At 34.2% G+C, this 20,299-nt stretch overlaps 1 long non-coding RNA gene across 1 annotated transcript in view; it reads right to left on the bottom strand.

Moving 5' to 3' along the window:
- Positions 1–16,930: 16,930 nt before the first annotated feature.
- LOC146993160 (uncharacterized) overlaps positions 16,931–20,299 on the bottom strand; it is a 30,579-nt gene continuing 27,210 nt past the window's right edge. Inside the window, exon 2 of the long non-coding RNA XR_015038390.1 lies at positions 16,931–18,471. This is a non-coding gene — a long non-coding RNA (uncharacterized LOC146993160). The remainder of the gene's footprint in view (positions 18,472–20,299) is intronic.

The following is a 20,299-nucleotide window of genomic DNA, read 5'->3' as shown; positions in this document are numbered from 1 at the left end:
ATGAATGGCAAAGCTCAGGGAATCGACCATAATTTATTTTAATTTATTTATTTACCAACCCTTCAATGCAAATTGAATACATAAGAAAGTCTAGCTTTTTAAATTGAATATAATTTTGGTCAATTTTCTTTGTACGAAAGTCAGACCTCTCTCTTTTTTTAATAACAAGTACAAAATTTTTCTAAATTTAAATATAGGAACTGATGAAATGTATAAAAAGGTTAGATTTCATAAATTTGTTGCCTTTAAATTTTAAAATGTTCAAATGTGAATATTTGTGTCATTTGGAAGCTGGAAATATACGTCTTCAATCAATGGTTGTTAAAATAAGGCCGCTTAAAGCCTTTTGGGTACATGGTACATATTTATTAATGTATAATTTTGTTTAATAAATGTAAATAAGGAAACCTTTCTGTTGGTTATGCTGTGCTTATTTCATCTGTATGTTAAACAGTTTCAACCCTTTTTGGCCACTAGTTTTGAGCATGTAGCTAATCTTTACTGTCAGCTGTTTATTACAGATTGAGCTAACCAATATGGAGTCAAACAAATTTTTCTTGAAGCTGTAAATTTTCGCCTTTGCTATATGTTAAGTGCATCTTTTTTCCCGTAAAACCAAGGAATAATATTCGTAGAATAAGCAAAATATTATGATTGTCTGCATATGATGTATATCTGTTTCATCAGTCTTGTTAGTCTTAGAAACATATTGATGAGATCGTATCTTTGGAACATGGGAACCATTCTTGAGAGCAGATAATCAAACAAACCTTGAAAATTATTCCACTGTAATGACCATGCATGACAATTCTTCATCTACCATCTGTCTGAATACATGCCTCTAAGGTTTCTATACACATTAACAAACATATGCTTATTTCTGTACATGCTTTCATCCAAATGAATTTATTGATACGCAATCTGGATAACAATGTAAAGGAATTGATTGAATTGTTTATTGCAAAAGGGAGTTTTCTAAAACCTTATTTTATAATAAAAGGTTACAATATTTCAGTGCCCTAATTCACTGTGGGAAAGTGCAAATTTAAACTTAACTTGGTAAGCAAACGGGAAAACTAGGTCATTCTGTGCCTACTCAGTAACGATAAACATACCCTTTTCCAACAGCTAATAAGAACATTTCACTGTATAAATCTTATCACTTGTTCGTTTATAATCATTATTCCTTATTTGATGTCAGAAATGATATTCTGAACAGTTATTATTTTTTAATTTGTATATCCTGCAGGAAATTTGGTTTTGCTGATTTCTAAAAGTCCCACAATATATTTTTGATTTTGCTGATTAGGAAGTCTATAATTCCAGGAAACACTTGTAGATGAGATGATAGACAATGTATCAGTAGATGAGGCTGTGAAAACTCTTGTTATTTTTGCAGCTGAACTCTCTTTTCCCAAATCAGCATGAAGACTTCCAAAGATATCAAAAACTTGGTGGAAACATGGCAGTTTTAGATGTCTTGCATGTCACCTGTAAGTTTTTCTACAAAATTTATTTAGGAAAGCAGGTAAACTTAGTAAGGGAAAAAGAAACACAAAGTTGCTAATATTATTCGGGAGGCATTTGCTTGTCTTTCATTGCACTAGCTACCTATCAGTATTTCTTTCTACAAAATTGCTAGCTGAGAAGAACCATATCATATACTTTCTGAACTGAAAGCATAGCATAAAGTTTGTGGTTAAGCTAAAGAGAAATTTGACTCAAGTCTTTATTTTTAGACAACAGAGGAAGGTATTTCATTCTGAAGCATTTGTCTTGTAGGTTACTGGTTTTCCTTCCACTATGAGAAAGTGTCAGAACAAGGAATCTTTTCTTAATATTTGAAGTGTTGCTGTTTAACCAATAACAAAACCTGCGAAGACCATAAGAAACGTTTCCCCATCACTCTTGCTAGTTGCCTATGCAAAATTCTTGAATAATTGTTAAATACCAATTTTATCATTGTTTGGAAGGAAAAAAAAATATTTTTGCTATCTGGGTCTTTTTTTTTTTTTTTTCCTTTCCAGAAATACAAATTGTCTGCTAAAAAAGTTTCCTCTGAAGACTGCAATATGTTAACACATATTGAAAGAGTTGATATTGGTTTTCTTTACTGTAAAATATATATATATATATATATATGATCATCATCTTATATTTGAAGAGCAGGAAACATTCATGCTATCTGATCATCAAACAAATCATAGAAAATTAGGTTATTTGAATATGGCAAAGCATGTGGGATTTATCTGCATAGAGAAAGAGATGGTATCTTAAAGGCTTTCTGAGGGAAATTAGTGTATATTAATCTTATGATGGAGAAAACCGGGTAAAACATACATGCAAGCAGCCAGCTCATGCGCTTTGGGTCGAATTACCAGTATGCAACGGTCTTAGCCTCCTGTCCATTGTCAGGGAAGACCAGATATGTAGTCCTCTCATGATTTTTTTTTTGAATTTCGAATGACTATTTTTACTTGAAAGCTTCTATGTTCTGCATTAGCAATGTATAATAATCACTTAAATCAGTTTAATTTTTTAGTGATGTATGATTATTAGCTATTTAATTGCTTCCCTATTTTAATTGATGTTTGTTGATGAGGTACCAAGAAATAGAAAGAATGCTTTCTAAGAAAAAAGGTACACAATTTTAGGGTTTAAAGAATCTAGTCATAGATTTATCAAATTAGTGTTTTTTATTGCTTGGTCACTGATATCATTGTCTGAGACTTTTTTTTATCCAAGAATGCAATGTCTTTTGGAAGAACTAAAATGCCTGAGAAATCTGTACAACCTCATTAGGAGCTTCGTGAAAGACAGCAGCATAACTTATCAAAAGGACACGCTCGATATCACAAAGGAGTCTCCGAGTCTCAAAAATATTGGCCAATGTTATAGAACATTATAGCTGATACTTCCTAGAATTCGCCATTGGAGGTAAACGCCCCCATTCAGACGTATGCTGAAGGACAAACTACTAATAACAGAAGGAAGAAAGAGGACTATTGCTGAAACAAAAGTGGAATGTGTATTAAATATCCTTACGCGATGGAGCAAAAAATACAAGCTCAGTTTCAGTGTTGAAAAGACACAAACGATGATATTTCTGAAAGTGAATAATAAAGAAGCAAACCTCGCATGGATACTGGCAAGGCACACCACTGCGAAGATGGAATAACATAAAATATCGGGTTCATGTTTGACAATAAGTTAACATGGGTTCCCCACTACCATAACTGACAGAATAATAATGAGCAGTAAACTAAATAGGATGGTAAATGGAACGTGGTGCCAAAACCGATAAAACAAACTTGGAAGCCATAGAGAGGACGGTCCTCTATGGCTGCAAGTCTAAATGATTAGAACAATTAGGGTCTGCCAAAAATTCCAGCAGCTTCAACAGATAGCAATGTTCAAAATAACCAACGCATATGCAATAACAGTTATTGCAGCGCTGCAAGTGCTCGCAGGCATACTACCACTCGATTTAATAGACCAGTTTTAAAGTTCACTTAACAAGCTCTTCCACAATCAAGATGATGTTATCAGTAAAGGGCAACTAATCTTTTCTAACACAAATATCAAATATCGGTCAGATTCTCAAGAATTCCCGAATACAGCCTTCGAAAATCACAGGTACATTGGACCAAGTCGTCCCCGAGGGAGACACGGACGGAAAGGTTGATAACAAAGTAGGAACCGGCTTTGTAGCTCTACAGAACAATGAGGAAATTCATCAAAAAACTTTCAGACTTAGTGACTACGCTTTCGTATTGCAAGCGGAATCATTTGCCATACGAAAGGCATCGTAATGGGTGAGAGAAGACAGCCTTTTTCGCAGACAGTATGAGAGTATTACAAGATTTGAATAAGCGAAATTCCAAACAACCACACATCGTAGCGCCAGAAGTCCTAGCAGAACCGACATGGAGAGTGTTTTCGAGGGTACTTAGAACGTGGTACACAATAGTTGCAGAGCGAATTTTATTTTATGCAGTTTGTTAAATAAATTATCTCTTTGGGTATACGCACAGACATTCCGAACCGTGAACGCTTAGGCTTATAGAGATCATATCCTTGATGCTTATGTACGCCCTTATGCCGTGGCAACTTATGATGATTTCCACTTACAGGATGACAACCCTAGACTGTACAAGGCTCGCATCGTGGCTGAAAATCTTCAGCAACAAATGATTCAGCGCATGGAGTAGCTAGCTACGCTTGCACCTGCTTTGCAATAGCAGTGGCTCATGCTTCCTACGGAACTGATAGACCTCATAATTGACAGCATCACACATCGCTGTATGTGCTGTATCGCTTCTACGGGAGATGATACTCCATATTGAATGTAATTTTCGTATACCAAACTGACACGTCCGATTTGTTCATTTTATACATATGCTAATTTCTTGTAACACCATAATTGTCTGGTAATTTCTTTTCGTGTTATTTTATACCTTGCTATGTGTTGCATACTGTGGTTCGGTTTCATTAAATTCTACATGTAACTTCTTGAGTAATCGTTATTTTTGTGATTTTTCCTTAATTAATGATAATCAGTGTAAGTCGATCCAATCTTAGAGGAGTTTCTAAGAGAAACTGCTTGACAGTTTCATTACATATGCGAAAAATGCATTTCTGCATTTTGTATGATTTTCTACTGATTACTACGGGGGGGGATTGTAAGGTTCTGACCAACGACTTCATATAACAGTATATATCTCGTTGGTTCTGACACTTTAAATTGAAGGATTTATTTTCGCTGTGCGTATATGAGCGTAATTTTATTTAAAAGTGTGATATATTTTCCAACAACTTTTCAACAAATAATGGCATAAGTAATAAGTTAGAAATGATCTGTCTAACTGAAAGTGATGAAGTATCTACGAGATGACACAATCTCCTTTTCAGCGTTAGATTGTTTTTAATTTCCTTCATACCCACATAGTAGTATTTGTTTTCAAAGGCTTTTAATCCTGTTATTTGTTTGTATAAACTGCGGTATTTATGTTTAAGGTTTACTAACGAAATGTTATTAAATTTACTTTTTTTTTTTTTCTGTCTGTTGACAACACTAATGCTGGTCTTGCTATAAGTTTTTGTAGACTGAGCTTACATCCTGTTTTAACAGATGTGAGTTTGAATTTCTGTCGTATTCTAGGTAAGTTTGTACTCTCTAGCAAGGTTAGATTAAAAATGTTGAATTCATATTCATTTTGAAAGGAAGGCTTGAATGTAAACTTGGTCCAAGTTGGCATGTAAATTTATGTTTTATATATTTAATGTAAATATTGTATATTTTAATTTAATCACTCTCAAGTGGTGAGATAGAATAAATTTGAAGTATTTTAAATCTGATCATGTTTGTTAGCTGGCTAGATATTCTGGTGGTGAAAATTCACCTCACAGAAACATATGTAACACCTTATTGTATAGACTTAGCTAACTTTGAAACCCACAAATGTGTTACAAGATATTCCCTTTAAATATTTGCACAAGAAATAAAGGCGAGAGGCTGAAGCTACGTGCATCTAATTTATGTATTAATTTTATTGCCTTGTGAAAATATTGGCACTAAAGTTGTTAAAATATTAAGTATACATCGAACCGCTTATTCTTTGTTGGCATTCGGCTAACTGTTTTCGTACGCTGTGTAAATGCTGAATAGAGATCTTGAAAATTCTTGGAACGTGTTACTATATAATTTTCTAAATTTTCAGCGTGTGATATGCAAGCAGTTGCAAGCTTTGGTTTTCCACAAAAGAGACTAACTGTGAAAAGAAAATTCTCTCTAAGACGACAACCCACCGTATTAGGAGATCTGGGTTCTCAGTGGAAAGGGTCGCCATAAAGAGATGAGGTTCAGTACCAATGTTTTTATGTTCTCAGAAACATCAGTGTTCTTCAGAAATAGTCGCCACGACAGAGTATTATATTTTGAATACGATGAATGTTTTAAATACAACATATGCATAAAAGTAAATAAATAATTGACAGCATTTCTTTCTCATAAAGACCACAAAGTCATCGAAATTGAGGACTTCCTAGTTTGTTTTAGTCACTTTGAAAATGTATGATATTCCATTGTGGAATGAGCCTCATAAGAGTCCCGATTGGTTAAGACCCATGAACACGGAGAGTTCGATCCCAGGCGGATTGGCTCGCAGTTTTCTTGGTTTTTCTCATGTGTAACCAGACTAAGAGCCAGTTTTCCTTAGAAAGTCTTCCACGAAGTCATCCATCCCTGTAGGCAGCTAACGTTTGCTATATTCGAATACCCTATCCATTTTGGAATGAGGGATATAATGTTTCATGTTTATACATTTGAGAATGCATAGGGTAGATCTGTAGAAATGTCAAAGAAACAAGAAATAATCACCTTTTTATTATTATTATTTCTTGCTTTTTTTTTTTTTGAAAATTTAATATTCCAAAAGCTATTAGAGAAATTAGGATTGTGATAATGGCAGCTAATCAACCCGTCAGCGTAAAGCGGTTTCATAGTTCGCTTGCGAATGCTTTGTAACAGGGGCGTTGCCTGAAATTTGCAAAGGATGTTCCTGAAAACCATATTTTTAAAATATTGCATAAATGAATGCAAATTTGAATTACATGTATTCGAAATTTGGTTAGTATTTACCTACTAATATATTGTTAAGTATGGTATAATATTTAAAATAGTGAAATGCACAAAGTTATTAAATTTAAGGTTATTAATTCAATTTTCCTTGATTAATATATATATATTTCGAAACATAATCAGTAAACAATTAATTAATATATATATATATATATCAATTATTATTTAATCTTAGTGCCAGGTAAAAGTTGAATACTGGTATAATTAATGATGATCTTGACAAAATTTGCGACCCATTCTTTTACTTGTCGTTTATCAAATTACTAATACCGCTGGTATTTATTTATACATAGCAGAAATTTAAGAAAACGTTTATTTTCAGTCTCAATGAAAAAACAGACAAATAATTCATGGGACTAGTCTTAAATATATTTAATAAAATTTCAGGAAAACTGGAAATAGAAGATGGCTTTTTCTCTGCGTTCAAAAAGTTCATAAATTATTATTAGAATTTTATTATGCCCTTGTGTTTTTTTAACTGCTATTTATAAAATCATTCTAAGCAATAAAAAATATCCACGCAAAATTGTTTCTACATTTTCTACTTGTTAGTTTGATCTTATTTGTGAAATTAGCAGACTGATCGAGGGCTCTAAAGGCAGCTCTTGTTTCATCGAAGGCGTGTATAAAATTTATATGAATTGATTTGATATTGATTATGAATTATGAATTGATTTGATATTTTATTGCCTTTTTTATCGCATCTTTGTAAAGTTTTACAGGTATTTTCATTTGCTTAGTTTTATAAAGATCTGTTCTTTATCACTTGTATGTGAAAATTTCAAAACTTCTAATATTATAGCCAGCGAGCTTAATTTCTAAAATTAGGAATGCTGTCAAGAACGAGGATAAAAGTTAATGAATAATAAGATGGATAAATCAATAAATAGTGAATAATTGAAGAGAAAAATATTAACAAGTAAAAATTGATGATGCAGAGAATAAAAGTTACATTTTCTTTCTATTTCCCCCTTTTTTATAAATGGCCTGATGATTAATTCTCACGCATTATAAATCCGAGCGGAATAGTTATATATAGCCGTCTAATTATTGTGAACTTTGCTTAGGTTACATCACTAGAGGTGATCTGATATTGCAATCACGAGAAGCTAAAAGGACACTTAAATAACCAAACTTTGCACGGGATTCAAACCCTCATCATGTAATTCAGACTGGCAGTCAGCCTCCACTTATCACTATGCCGTCCAAAGGGATAATAAAGCAAAAGATAAATATTAATATTAGTGTTCTTCACACAGAAACATCACTGCGTTTTTATTTTGGCTTCTAATCTGCTAAAAATTATTTTGACCAAACGAATATAGCCGTGAACTTCGGGAATTTAATTGGATGTCCTCAAGTCAGCCGTGATATAGCCATAGAGGAAGAGAGAGAGAGGTTGACCGTAATATAGCCACCAGGAAGAGGAAATGGCCATAACCATTCCTCTTCCTGATGGGTTCACATTTTGACAAGGAGAATTTTCTTCCTCAGTTCCTTTGCCCGCATATTTTGCTTTTCCCAGGGAAACTGAGTCGTTCATTCTGTACTGAGTACTATTAATATTGATTTTACTACCTGCTAAACAAATTGGCATCAATATTTTCTATTATTGTTTGCAATTCATTTATAGAATGTAGTGTCTTATTTATTTTTCCAGTGTAGTCTGTCTAGAATTACGATTTTATTAAAAAAAAAAAAAAAAAAAAAAATGTACAGAAATTAAACATGAGTTGAATTCGAGCCTTGATCAGAGCGAAATGTTTCATGTCTTGCGGCAGCTACAGATAACACACTGAAATTGTTAAATTCATAACTTACAACTAACCATGGCGGAAAAAAAAACCTTTTATTATTAACTATTAATTAGCTAGTTTTCTTCGTTATGTACTTTACGTTTGAATATGAATATGATGCTTTATTTCTGGTCTATTGCGCGAAGCTCAATTTTACCAGCTCAGATGAAATTTGGACCCTTCGGCGCTTGACAGTGAATGTTTCTTGATGGTGAATTCCGCAGAAGTGGAAGCTTGAACAGTATTTGCATATTTTTATCTTATACACTACTGCATATAACCGACATTTCATTATTTTTCAGAAATTTTTATTTTTAGAGGATTATCATTATCTAAACATCGGTTAAATTTAGCCCTTTAAAAGACCATCTGTTTCATTTTCAGTCACATTTAAATTTATTTAAAAAAAATTAAATAAAAATAAAGCACAGAAATTAAAAAAAAAAAAAATATTTAACGATTTTAATAATAAAAAAAAATCTGAAAGGTTTCAGATTTTAAATTACGTCCAAAGGGGGCTTTTTTAACGTTTTGTGTATTAGCCGTATTTATTAAATATTATGTTCTACGTACTCAAACTGTAAAATTCAGTTCAACAGCAATTTCGCAAATTAATTTTAAAATGAGCATATCTTTAGAATTTACGATACAAAGTCTCGCGCGCTGGAGATAAAATTGTTTTTTTTTTTCCTCGTACAGTGTTGCTATTACTCGCTTTGAAATCGGTTAGTTTTTCAATCAAAAATTCTTTGAAGTGCTACAAAATCTGAAATCGATAATAAAACAAATTTCAAAAATTAGGGATTCCACATGCCCATATTCTACGGAAGATTACGTTACTGAAATTTTGATGGCTCTAGGTACCGTTGTTTTATCACAATGCGAGAATCATACATACATTTATGCAGATTCTTCATTATTTAATTTCTTTAAATATAAGACAGAGAGATAATATATGGTGGCAACGATTTGAAAAGTGATACAGCCTTTTAAAGTTTTCAACACAAAATGCCAAAACGAAATTAATAGTTCTTCAGGGCAAATCGCCCCTTTGTACTAAAAATCTTAAACCTTTCAATCAAAAAAATCGCCCAAAAGGGCGTTTTTTTAACGTTTTGTGTGTTACCTTTATTTATCAAATATCATGTTCTTCGCACTTAAACCATAAAATTCAATTCAACACCAATATCGTAAAATAATTTAAAAGAGCATATCTTTAGAATTTCCGATACACAGTCTTGCGCGCTGGAGATAATTCCCCTCCCCCCCCCAGGTACACTGTTGCCATTGCTCGCTTTGAAATCTTTGAGTTTCTTAATCAAAAACTCATAAATGCTTTACAAAATATGAAATAGATAATAAAACAAATTCCAAATTTGGGCTTCCAGATGCCCATATTCGGGTGGAGACGTACGTTATTCAAAATGTTATGGTTCTAGGTACCGTTGTTTTATTACACTGCGAGAAACATACATACATTTATGCAGATTCTTCATTATTTATTTTCTTTAAATATAATATAGGGCGATAATATTTGGTGGCACAATTTGAAAAGTGATTCAGACTTTTAAATTTTTCGACGCAAAATGCGAAAATGAAATTTATAGCTCTTCTGGCTAACGCCGTTTGAGCTAAAAATAAAACCCCTTAAAATAAACCGGCTTTAAATAAACAACTGTAAACTTAAATGTACACTACAATGTAAACTTCGAAGTAAACAACTAGTCTTTGCGTTATTTAATAAATGCATAGTAGTGATGCCTAAAACATAATAATAAATAGCGCCAAATTTAATGCTAAAGAACAAACACTTCCTTCTGATGCAATAAGCGCACCGCATGCAAATAAGGAAATATTTGGCTGCTCTTTTACGTTGCAGAAGAGAAAAATTTTTCCCTTTTGACCTTGTGAAATGTATTATTTTGTTAACGATGCTGGTATTTAGATGACACGCAGAAGTAGAAGATCGACACAATAGCGTGCAATTATTTCTGTTTTAAATTTCTGAATCTAAATAAAATTTATGATGCGATGAAGTATGTATATTTAAATAATTAAAAAGGCTTTCATTATAAGAATGAGTTAAAAACAATAATTCCTTTTTGACAATTTTAAATTTATAGGCATATATCGCATACCCTAATACGATGGCCCTGCTTCGTAATGATTTGCCGGTGAGGAGGCTAGTTTATCTTAGTGCTTCCTTCTCCAAATTAACCTCGGAATCGGTTTGTTTGATTGATTATGGCACGCAATGGCTATCTGCCTGGGGGGAACGGATGCCTTTTGTGGAGGATTTTCAGAGGGAAACTAACTTGTATCCACGTTACACAAAGGGAAAACAAGAAAGCGCCCATGCAGGTTCGACCCGATTCACGCTCTGACTCAAATCCCAACAAATGAGGTGATCTGGGGTTTGAAATCATGTCGATTTATCAAAGTTCATCGATTTTACTGCTCGGTCGCTAATTTGTTGATATATTTTACTTTGAATTGTTTCAAGCATCACAACAATACTTTATGAACACAAACTGCGGTACTAAAACTTAAGAATCATGAGAAAGCTAATATTTAAGTTATAACTTCTTCATATTCTTTGGGAACATAAAATGTACGAAACGTCTGAAGGCTTAGACGTGAATTATCACTATGTCTTGTAGAGTATCAGAGAGACAGGAAAAATGGTATAAAGGAACCTTTTATTTAACTCAAATAAAAATTAACAGAAGACCCCACTCATGCTTACAGAAACCAACATTTATAGCTTAAATCAAAGGTACGGAATTTTACTTAACTAAGTAAAAGTAAGTTAACCTAACGGCTATACAACTTGAAAAGCGCACAAATTGGCTTTGGCCTAAAGTCGGCGTGAGAAGCCTAATGGCCGCAGAATAATACTCTTCATGAGAATCGGTTTAGCAACGCGGCTTTCAGCGGGCAGATCACGCTCTGATTCTATCTTTTGAAACTTTCCTTTAAATACTATCTCTTTTCTACCACATTTGAATCTCACGCGAGGTAGAAATTTACATTCTGGCAGGAAAATGGGAAATCAGAAGAACAGGAAAGCAGTTTAACATAAAATAACTGGTAATAAACCGAACGAGATTTTACAGTTTTCCCGGCCAGAATTTAAGTAGACGCAATAGAAGTCTTTAATGACCTCTAATTAATGATCTCGTTAAGAACTTAAATTTTTAACAACATCTGAGCCAACTTCTTGCAATAATATAGAACTTAAGCTAAAGTAATTAAATTCTAGATTTAAATTATAAAGAGCTGGATCTTGCACACATTTCTTCCACTTAAAATATTTCAGCTGCTGAACTCCTTCCAGATAAAAGATATTCAAACCGTAGTATATTATTCTAATTTAAATTATCTCACCTAAACCTTTTCGTATTTAAACAATTCCTTTAAATTTTATCGGAACTTTCATTCAACTCATGTATTCTATCAATAAAATCACTACTCTCCAGTAAAATTATACTGTAAAGATAGAGACGGTGTCTTTTGTGACACAACATCTACCACCTAATCCATAAGTTCATATTAGAATTCAGACTTACTAAAAAGACACCTTACTTTCAAAACTACACCTAATGCTACACCTAATGTGCTAGCAATAATGCGCTTTGCACTTGAGTATTGGCTGGGGAGCCTAACTAATGTACACAGCTAGCTTTTTGCTTTTAACTTAAAATTTCTCTTGAATTTGGTAGCTTGCATTTAAATGATTCATTCATACCATACAAATTTAATTCTTAGAACTATGCAATTCTTAGTTTAGGTTAGGATATACGTTTAATAGTTAGTTTAACATTTATAATACAAAACATTGGATATACTACATTAAATGAAACATTTACAACACATTAAATTAGAAAATTCAGCTTGCACTTTTGATCAAGGCGCAGAAGTTGCTCAGAATTGTTTTACATTTTCATTAACATTTCCTCACATCAGTCTCTCAGACAGTTATTGTTTGTACAGTTATTGTTTCTAAACTAAATTAGAATGAGTATGAATAATTCTAATTTAACTCCAAAAGTTCCCCAAAAGTAACTCCGGTGCTAAAGTGAGGTTTTTTTTTTTAAGCCCGCTTCCAAGAAAGTTTGCTCACCACTGGTATAGTGCATGGCACGAAATTGTAAACAAATATTATTTTTTATTCAGAAATTTTGTCGTTATCACGTTATAACAGTTTGTTATGTACGTTTCTTCTTTTGCTCAAGTTTTAGTAGCGCCCGAGATGTAAAGCTGCTGAACATTGAGATTAGAACCCCAGTAACGAGCTATCTACATGGAATTTATTTCGTGCATGAACTGAATAGGAGAAAACTTCCTGTAAATGTTCTCCAGAAAGACCTACCTCTTTTTAGACTGATAGCTCTTAAATGCTTTTCCACCAATCTAAATAATCTTAATACTGATTTTTTTCCCAAAGTTTAATATTTTATTATTAGACTTGCAGGAATAAATATAAGCTGGTAGGGCATATCTTCTCTTTATATATCTATGAAATTTTACCCTTTAAAGCAATTTTTAGTAGCTCTTAGACATCCGAACGGCCCACAGGGATACATCAAGTGCCACTACAGAAAGTTACCATATGGTGCGGATTCAGGACCGATTTCATATATAGTAATCATGTATCATTAAATTCTTATGGAGTAATTATGTATCATTAGTTTCTTATGGAGTAATCATGTATCATTAGTTTCTTATGAAGTAATCATATATCATTAGTTTCTTATGAAGTAATCATATATCATTAGTTTCTTATGGAGTAATCATGTATGAGTTAGCGTAATTTAATTACGTATCTAATTGTGTGATTGCTGAACATTCAATTACGCTTTAAATTCTCCAGTTTTGGGGTTTTCGATTAATTTTATAGCTTGAAAGTTTTAAGTCCATACGTTAACAGTGAAAAAAAATGGAAATCTTTAATTTAATAGTTATTTAAAATTTGAATTTGAATTTAGTATTTGAATGTAATAAAAATAAGCATATTTTGAAAATGTTATTAAACGACTTGGTAAAATGACAGCAGAGGAAAATTTACTTAAAAAATAGTGAATGTCTTTACGGGAGGAGGGAGGGGTGGAGTGTTAATGCAAGGGACTTCCTGTATCCTCTAATAACATAGCACTTTTCCTGACTTAATTAGTCTCTACCACGCACAATCCGGTAGCGAAGATTGGAAATTTCGGCTAGGACCTTGCCATTTCCTTAAAAATTATTGTCATATATCTTGTATATTAGTTCAGACTTAAGTGCCTTGAATTTTGTTAGCACAGGATAAAAATTTCATTATTTTAAATCAACCATCACTTTAAAACGTTATTTAAATTGTAAACATATGACAGCATACAAAAATTAATAATGCATTTTAGTACATATGAATATGTTTTCAATATTATATCCGTTAAGGAAATGAAATTATATATTTTCATCTCTTTGTTTATGTATATATGCAATGAAGCAGACACTCACTATAATGAAAGCAAACTTAGAAGTAATGATGATGTAGTAATATTGATGGCATAGATACGTAGAATGTTGATGGCGTAAAAACGTAGATAAATAATGAACAACAAAATGGCAGCCGAGGCAGGTCAAATCTTCATGTTTATTTCAGAAAACGTGTTACAGCCACAAACATCTTGGCACACTATTTGTGCCTGTTTCAATGTGTTTACATTTTAATAGCTTTTCAGTAAGAAAAGAGCAGCAGGCAACAGTCTAACTAGAAACAGCAGAAGGTAACAGCCAAGTGTACAAAGCAAGTGCTGTGTTCAGGTGAAATCGCAATTTCGAATGATTTAGTTTCGGTTCTCAGTTTCGGATTGGATAATTAATACTGCTGTAAAATAATTATTGGCTAGACTAGAAGAGAAACACGCTAATGTGACAATCAAAATCGTAAAAACAACCTTGTATTTAGCGTAGGTATAATGAAACACTCAATCGATTTCGAGGGCAGCTAAAGGTCCCTCCTCATCAGAAGAAAGAAATACCTAGAAAGAAGAAAATAAAGGAGAAGGAGTCTTATCAGCACTGCACGTGGTTAAAACTGGATTTTTAATCAGAGTTGCACTGGCCGCCTACTTTTACTGAGCCAGGCTATCTGATCAAGCATAAAGGACAAGAAAAATTAGCGAAGTTAAAATAGGGAGCGAGGGGCAAATTCACCTTCACGCTCAAAATCTGAACTTCAAATAATGGAAAGCAACCACTGAACGGATTTTTATACCCTCTGGTAGTACCAAACGCGAGGAGGTAACGCCATCTATCGGCAAAAATAACTGAATTAAGATAGTAGAATTTTAAAGGCATTAGGAAGGACTGGATTGGACTGGATCATTAACTAAACCTGCTAAATCTTTGTAAATGGGAAAAGCCTCAAGAAAATCCAATTCACCTATGGAAGAAGCCTTTTGGATAATTTTTGCAGACCCAAAGTCAAAATTATGGTTAAATGTCCAACTATGATACGCTATTGAAGACTTGTTAATTTCGCCTTTTCTGACATAAAATTCATGTTCCTTGATACGAAACTTCAACGCTCTTTTTGTTTGGCCAATATACCTTAAACCACACTGACACGATATACTATAAATTCCCCAAGAATTGAAGACAGAAACGCAATCTTTTAGAATCGAAGGGTGAATTTTATTAATAGGGGAGAAACCGACTTGAAAATTGAATTTCTGGAGAATCCGTGCAATTTTACAGCTAACAGAAAGATAAAATGGCAGCACGACAAGGTCATTAATATTATTTCTAACAGTGGAATGTCTTCTTAGATGGGAATCTGAAAATTTTTTTAACAGCTTTATCAATCTGGAAACTTTAGTTTCCAGATTTTCTCCTCTACTTGCTAACAATATTCACACTGTAAAAAATTCTGTTGAAGTCATTGATAAACTTAAAAATATTTCTCCACTTCGTTCCATTATGGTTTCATTTGATGTCAAATCACTGTTTACTATCCGGTCGAAGGAGCACTAAATTGTCTGGAAACTAGGCTTCGGGAATTTCACTTCACACATACTGAAATTAATGAGTTGGTTTCGCTTACTAAAGTTTCTCTAAGTCAAACCCACTTTGTTTTCCAAAATGCATATTTTCGTCAAGTTGAAGGATTGGCTATGGGTAATCCTTTCAGTCCGGTACTTGCTGACATTTATATGCACTATTTTGAGATGAAATTATTTGATAAACTATCTTTTCGTCTTTGCATTCGGTATGTTGACGACACTTTCGCACTTTTTGACGGTTATAAAGAAGATTTATCCGAGATTCTATCTATTATGAATTCAATTGATCCAGCCATCCAATTCACTCTTGAAATTGAATCCAACAATTCCCTCCCCTTCCTTGATATTCTTATAATCCGCAGTGAAACAGATTTTAGCACCACTGTGTACCGTAAACACTTTGCAGTTTGTTTACCACCCCATGCCACCCTGTTAAGCAAAAAATGGCTTCTTTTTACCATTATGTATTCCGCGCGCTTAAAGATTGTTCCTCTGAATCTTTGCTTACCAATGAACTTAATTATTTGAGAGCAGTTTCGATTGACCGTGGATTTTCTCCCGTGATTATTGATAAAGCTGTTAAAAAATTTTCAGATTCCCATCAAAGAAGACATTCCACTGTTAGAAATAATATTAATGACCTTGTCGTGCTGCCATTTTATCCTTCTGTTAGCTGTAAAATTGCACGGATTCTCCAGAAATTCAATTTTTAAGTCGGTTTCTGCCCTATTAAAAAAATTCACCCTTCGATTCTAAAAGATTGCGTTTCTGTCTTCAATTCTTGGGGAATTTATAGTATATCGTGTCAGTGTGGTTTAAGGTATATTGGCCAAACAAAAAGAGCGTTGAAGTTTCGTATCAAGGAACATAAATCTTATGTCAGAAAAGGCGAAATTAACAAGTCTTCAATAGCGTATCATAGTTGGACATTTAACCATAATTTTGACTTTGGGTCTGCAAAAATTATCCAAAAGGCTTCTTCCATAGGTGAATTGGATTTTCTTGAGGCTTTTCCAATTCACAAAGATTTAGCAGGTTTAGTTAATGATTTGAAGTCCAATCCAGTCCTTCCTAATGCCTAAAATTCTACTATCTTAATTCAGTTATTTTTTGCCGATAGATGGCGTTACCTCCTCGCGTTTGGTACTACCAGAGGGTATAAAAATCCGTTAAGTGGTTGCCTTCCATTATTTGAAGTTCAGATTTTGAGCGTGAAGGTGCATTTGCCCCTCGCTCCCTATTTTAACTTCGCTAATTTTTCTTGTCCTTTATGCTTGATCAGATCGCCTGGCTCAGTAAAAGTAGGCGGCCAGTGCAACTCTGATTAAAAATCCAGTTTAACCACATGCAGTACTGATAAGGACCACGTGTTTCTAAGACTCCTTCTCCTTTATTTTCTTCTTTCTAGGTATTTCTTTCTCCTGATGAGGAGGGACCTTTAGCTGCCCTCGAAATCGATTGAGTGTTTCATTATACCTACGCCAAATACAAGGTGGTTTTTACGATTTTGATTAATTATTGGGTGTTTGAGTTTTAGTTCCATTTACGTCACCAGCATTATGCAAGAGCATTATGATATGGATTAGTCTCTAAATAACACAGTGCAGAGACAGATCACTATTTTTAGAACAGAGAGGGGAAATTATAGTAAAACTTTAAAATACATATACGTTTATGGCAGGAAGTGGGTCACCGACGGTGATTGTCAGCCACCAGTTTGTAACGTCACGATCCGGTACTTGTGTTTCTGTTTAAGGAAGTATTGGCAATAATACCATTGACGCTCCCAATGTTTGCAGTTGCGACATCAGTAACTATCTGTTCTGCAGCCGATTTCCACCGTCTACCAGATCTAATTGCTAAGGATAATGTTTCTTCAAACTTCAGAATCATAATTTTCAATGTATCAATTGATACAGGGTCTTTGCATAAGTTGTAATGACTTCTAAACTCACGAAGAAAAAGCGGCTGCGTTCGACTGGTGAAGTTAAAACAATTTCACAAGATCCCTGATGTAAAATGAGATCCATATTGAACGCAGCTAACATTCCTAATTGTCCTGTCATAATTTCCTTTTATTTTTATATACTGAATTACTCTCACTGCAAATCGTTTTCGTAACTGGTCATTTGCATTTTCATATTTTACGTGTGAGTAGTAAGCCATCGTACTGTACAGCTCAAAGCATGCCGTTCCTGAAGTCATTTACGTAATAGAATAATAGATGACATAAGAAGAGAACAATGAGGCTCCGCCTTTTATGTGCCGTCACCATCTTGGAATCATATGACACCCAAACGTGAGGAAGACGAATTTGAATGACGACATGCATATGAGTTCTATCTTTCTGTGACAACAATTATGTTTTTGGAACTTCTTATTTTTGTGGCAACGACAATTCTTTTCGTTTCTGTGGTAACGATCTTCAAACCACGTATTTAAGATGATTATTATCAGTTCTTTGTTTGGGCACGACTTTTACAAAATGGCGTCAGGAGGATAACATCATCCATAACCCGTTTAAGCATGTTACTTTACAAAATGGCGTCTGTCGTTTCACGTCTTTGGGTGCCTCCGCTTAGGTGAACGAATAAGTTTTTCTGGATCAATCAGATTCTCTGAAAAATGACCTCGCTAACTTTTAGCCAGTAAACATTCAGATAAAATAAAGGGTTTACCCGATAAAAGGATATCCCGAGAAACGTTCAGCATGTCTTTCCTTGCTTTCTTCAGTAAAACGTCCTTTGCACTGAAGTCAGTTGTATACAAACACACGTAACAAAATTTGGAGTACCGAGTCATAGAAATATGAGTTTTTTACAAATACATACCTTTCCTTGAAATGGTTGTTTCTTCTGCTTTTTTTATGCAAGAGTTTAACAGGATATCTGATTGTCTTGGACTATCTTGGGTTCGAATGAAGCTGCAGTCTCCAGTGCTCGTCGTTCAAAGGCATAAATTCTTTCTCAAACATGTTTTCCAGACCTATCTGAAAAGTAAAGAGAAATTAAGAACACATTGCAAGTGCAATAATAAATATTTTTTTGAAAGATTAAAATTATGAAAACAGTATTTTTCAAAAAAGTCTCTAGCCTTGCTGTGTTGGATACCTGCTCGAAGCGTTGGAGAATCAAATAAAAATCGGACGAAGAAATTAACAATCATAATCGATCGTCCAAGCAAATAAATAAATAAAATAAAATAAATAAGCGCGTACAGTCAGGGCGAAAGCAAGCAAAGAAACGCTTAACGTTTCTCGAGATATCCCTGTATCGGGTAGGAAATCTTTATTTTATCTGAATGATGTTTGGCTAAAGACAGTGAGGCCATTTTTCAGAGAATCTGATTGGTCTGGAGAAATATAGCCTTTCACCTAAGCGGAGGCACACAAAAGTGTGAAACGGCAGACGCCATTTTGTAAAACAACATGTTCAAGCAGGTTATGAAGTCATCCTCTTGTTGCTATTTTGTAAAAATCGTGCCCAAACAAGCAAGAGACGATGTCATCTTAAGCACGTGGTTCGAAGGTCGTTGCCACAGAAACGTAAGGAATCGTCGTTGCCACAAAAATAAAAAGTTCGAAAATTATTATTTTTGCCACAGAAAGATGGAATTCATATTGCATACTCTTATGCATGTCTTCATTCAAACGCGTCTACGTCACTTTCTAATGTCACGTGATTCCAAGATGGTGGCGAGCATCAAAGGCGTAAACCCATTGTTCTCGTCTTATGTCATCTGTAGTTCTATTACGCAATGACTTCCGGAACGTCATCTTTTAGTCGTATATTACCGGGTTATTAAAAAAAAGCGGTAAAATTCTGGCATGTATAAGATTAAAAAAAATAGTTTGGAATTATGTCCAAACTAAGTTCAGGTGAAAAATTTATAGCATTGTATTAAAGGAAGAAGGGGCTCCAAAAATCTAGTGATTGAAAAAAACTTTAGAGGAACGTCATTTTCACGTTATCTATGGCTTTGTTTGACTGTAGCAAAGCATGCAAGGGAGGGATGCGTTTATGACAAAGTGGCTAGTATCCACTTTACAGATAGAGACGACGAAAATCCCACGAGTGTCGTAAGGAGACTTGGGCTTGGCTCAAACTACCTGTGTTCAACGACTTTTCCGCTCATCCGCTGGAAAGACCTGTTACCCAATCACATATGTTTCCGCTACGAGGGACTGGACGTCGTAAGGGACAATTCTTAAAACCCGTACAGTTCCACGAAACCCACGTATCTAGGTTACTATTTTCACTTACTACTAAGACTTGAACGCCAAACAGTAATCGATTATCACTCAGATTGGGATCATGCGACCCTTCAGAAGCAGAACTTTCGTCTGATTGGTTGATCTCTACCCGGGACAGAGCTGCAGCCGAAACATTTTCGGCGAGGTTTTAAAAAAAATCCCGCGTAGTCGCTACATTGTTTCCGTAGCTAGGCGGGGCTTCACTTCCAGCGGAGCTTTTTTTTTCTAGGAATCCTCCCGTTTAAACCAGTGCTACTAGAACTCATTTCTCAGAAACGTCTCGTCTAGCAGGGACCGTCGCTAGATGTGATAACCCCTTTATCCAGCAGAAAGCTACGAAAACTTCATTTTGGTACGCATTTAATCTGTATTCAGAGCATTTGTAATCATTAAATTTTATACTACTTGTATCGCCTTAAAATGACTGCAGCATGAGCATCTTTTCTACTGTACTTTAGTTTAACTTGCTGGCCAGCCTAAATATGTTCAGTGAGTCAAAAATGGGAGGGAGATAATTCTACATCTTTCGTTCTAGTTGAACGATCGACGAAATCCGACGAAATTT

Source organism: Stegodyphus dumicola, chromosome X1 (genome assembly GCF_044657685.1).
Source record: "Stegodyphus dumicola isolate Sdum_Otavi_A_Nest chromosome X1, ASM4465768v1".
In the NCBI taxonomy this organism is placed as follows: domain Eukaryota; kingdom Metazoa; phylum Arthropoda; class Arachnida; order Araneae; family Eresidae; genus Stegodyphus; species Stegodyphus dumicola.
Note: the sequence above shows the minus strand (reverse complement) of the source record. Positions and strands in the feature narration are given on the sequence as shown.